Source organism: Dendrobium catenatum, unplaced genomic scaffold, assembly GCF_001605985.2.
Source record: "Dendrobium catenatum unplaced genomic scaffold, ASM160598v2 fragScaff_scaffold_315, whole genome shotgun sequence".
NCBI lineage: Eukaryota > Viridiplantae > Streptophyta > Magnoliopsida > Asparagales > Orchidaceae > Dendrobium > Dendrobium catenatum.
This window is the reverse complement of record NW_021318777.1, coordinates 3252259-3255411: the sequence shown is the minus strand read 5'-3', so window position 1 is coordinate 3255411 and position 3153 is coordinate 3252259.

The following is a 3153-nucleotide window of genomic DNA, read 5'->3' as shown; positions in this document are numbered from 1 at the left end:
AGAGAGAGAGAGAGAGAGAGAGAGAGAGAGAGAGAGAGAGAGAGAGAGAGAGAGCTTCTTCCCCATACTCTCCGACGTCATTCCCTTCTTCAGGATGGAAAGTTACTCCATTTTGATCGCAAGCAAAAAGGGAGCTCGCTGTATCTCTCTTATACGCGGTTCTTCGGCCAAATCCTTTGGGAGAGAGAGTTAAAAAAACGCATGTGCGAGAACCCAAAAAACAGCGGGTCGGGTCGGCGTCTTTTCTTCCTGCTACGTGGTGCTAATACATTGGTGGCCGAACGTAGAGGAACGTACGTTCACCGGACCAAATAAAAGTTCGTTCGACGACTATGCATATTTTATTTCCTGAGCTTACCACTTTGACATGATTACAATGAGGTCGACAGTCCAAATTAACTCGTTTTTTTATGTTGCGCTCTTTGTCCCTTACAACCATTTCTTTTTGGGTCTGCAATTCATTGAGCACTCAGTAATGGATGTTTTTTTTTTGGGAAACTCACTGTCAGTCCTACACATTGCTTAATAAAAAAAAATTTAAAAATTCTTAGAAGGGATCTAATGCTAAGTACAGCTCACAAGGGCTTACAATCAAAATAAAATTAAGGAAAACCTAGGAGCCAAATATTTCACCTAATTACAAGCAGAATAAACACTACTAAAAAAAAAAAAAATACCAAGAGCCATCACCCAAAAGAGGATCGCGAATATGAGACAAATGAATACCAAATCCTACAAAAAGGAACAAAAAAACTGCACAAAGAAAGAGAATAGAAAATCAGCAAAAACAATACCTGAAATAGAAAAGGTACAAAAATACATGACCGAATGAATGTTTGAAGATAAGCATTTCTCTAAACCCTTTAATATAGAAAAAAGGTTAGCATCAATGGCATCACTGGACAGGTTAAAACAAGCCCAAAATGAAATACACCTAAAATCTTTAAAAACTCCTCAAAACCCACACTGATCCTTCAACTTTCAAGCATGAATATTAAAGTTCACCTCCCCTAGCTAACTCAAGTCTTTGTCACACAATGTATTTAGGAGGCTTACAACTATTAGGACTAGAAAAGAAAATATTAGAATAAGACATGTAGGCTCTACTAATTTTAAAATGATTAGGTTGAAGAACCCGTGCAATAAAAAGTTGCTGAAATTTGAGAGAAAGAGAAAAATGAATCCTTTCATGGCACTTCTTAATACCCAAATGTTTGCTATTATTTCTTTCTCACCATATTAACCAAAATATCATTAAAGGGATGATCAACATCCTTTGAGAGAAATCATTGTTTATATGCACATAATTAAAAAAAAAACATGATATTAATAGCATGGAGATCAATACAAAGATTTAAACCATCCTAAATAGAAAACAAAATCTTGGAAGCCACCGGGCCATGGATGAAAACATGATTAATAGTCTAAATACTATTACAACTTTGTCATCTAGAGGCCAAGTAAATACCCCTCTTTGAGAGTCTTACATAAGCTGGAAGAAAACCTTTCAATATTTTGCAAGCTAACAATGAATAGTTCATGGGAATAAAGAATTTTCAGATTTGGCAAAAAATGAGAATATTCTGCTTTTTTATTCTAAATTAGTGCCACACTTTATTAATGTTAAAATCACCAGTCTTAGAGAGTTTAAATAACATTTAATCTTTGCTAATAGTAGATATGGGAATGTTCTAAATGATATTAGTTAACTTAAGAGGAATAGTATCCCTAAGATGATTAAAAGACCAATTGCCATGAATGATGAAATTAGAAATTTTAAGAGTAAATGTAGATTGAAAATTAAATAAGAGTCAATAGAACAAATACTCAACCAATCATCCTGCCAAAAGTAAGAAGAACCATTATGAATCCCCTATTGAATAATTTATTCGGCAAGCCACTTAATGTTATAAAAAAATTTCCACCTCTAAGACGTTCCTTATTTAAAGCAAGCAGGGGTTAGAAGAATTTATTTATAATAATTTTCATGCATATAATTAGCCCATAAACTCATTCTTTCTAAATTTCCACCAGTTTGATAGAAAACAATTGATAAGATCGTTAATTTATTTACAACCAAGGTCAACCTCTAATAATGGACCTGTACAAGAATTCCAAGAACTGTTGCGAATCTGAGACTATGGACTAGACTTTTGATGATAGCAAACGTTCATGTTTTTCTACGACTACCTTTCCTACTAACTTTTCAGGTCCACAAGATCCAGTGTAACTCAAGTCAGCTCAAGATTGAGAAGATTTTGTTTGAGTTAGTCTGTAATATATTTTTTTTCTTGAGTCAATTGTAAAAGTGGTTCTTGATGCTAAGTAACCTTGTACACACACACTTGAGGGTTTTTCTGATATTTTTTTATTTGAGTACATCGGCCTGGAAGATATCCATATCGACCAGGACGATTAGACTAAAAACAAAAATCCTAATTAGGGCATCCTGGTTAAGATAGCCGTCATTAAGCACATCATCCTGGACGATCCCTGTATCGGTTAGGATGATAGACTCAAATAAAAAAGAATCAGCTGCCAGATCTATTTAGGTAAGATTTATTTTTGGACATCGGCCAAATCGATCCAGTATATCGGCCTGGACGATTTGACACAATCTTGCCTAAATTAATATGGTAATTAATTAAAGCAATCAAGGCTTGATTGATACGATCACATAGTCCTGGATGATCACAAGATCATTCGGGACGATCAGTTCAAAAAATCTTAGTTGCTTCTAGACAGTTAATATCAGCCAGCTTAAATTCCAGGCGATGTTCTGGCCGATAAACATCGACCATCTATTATTCATTGCGATATTCTGGACGATTTTCCACAGTTTTGAACTAATCATCCAGGATGATCGTGAGATCGGACCGGACGATCAAGCTAATTTTGAATCATCCAGACCTCCTTTTCAAAGCGATGGTCTGGCCGATAATATGTGATTTGAACTAATCGGCCAGGCCTATATTATATCGGCCTGGACGATATGAACAAATTTCTTTTGTTCGTCCAAGATCGTCCCGGCTGATTAGGCTTAATTTGTACTGATCGTACATGATGATATTTATATCATCCTAGACAATAATGTCAGCAAATTATAATTAATGAGCTATTCCAAAACTCTTCTATTTAAGAGCTATTATCCAA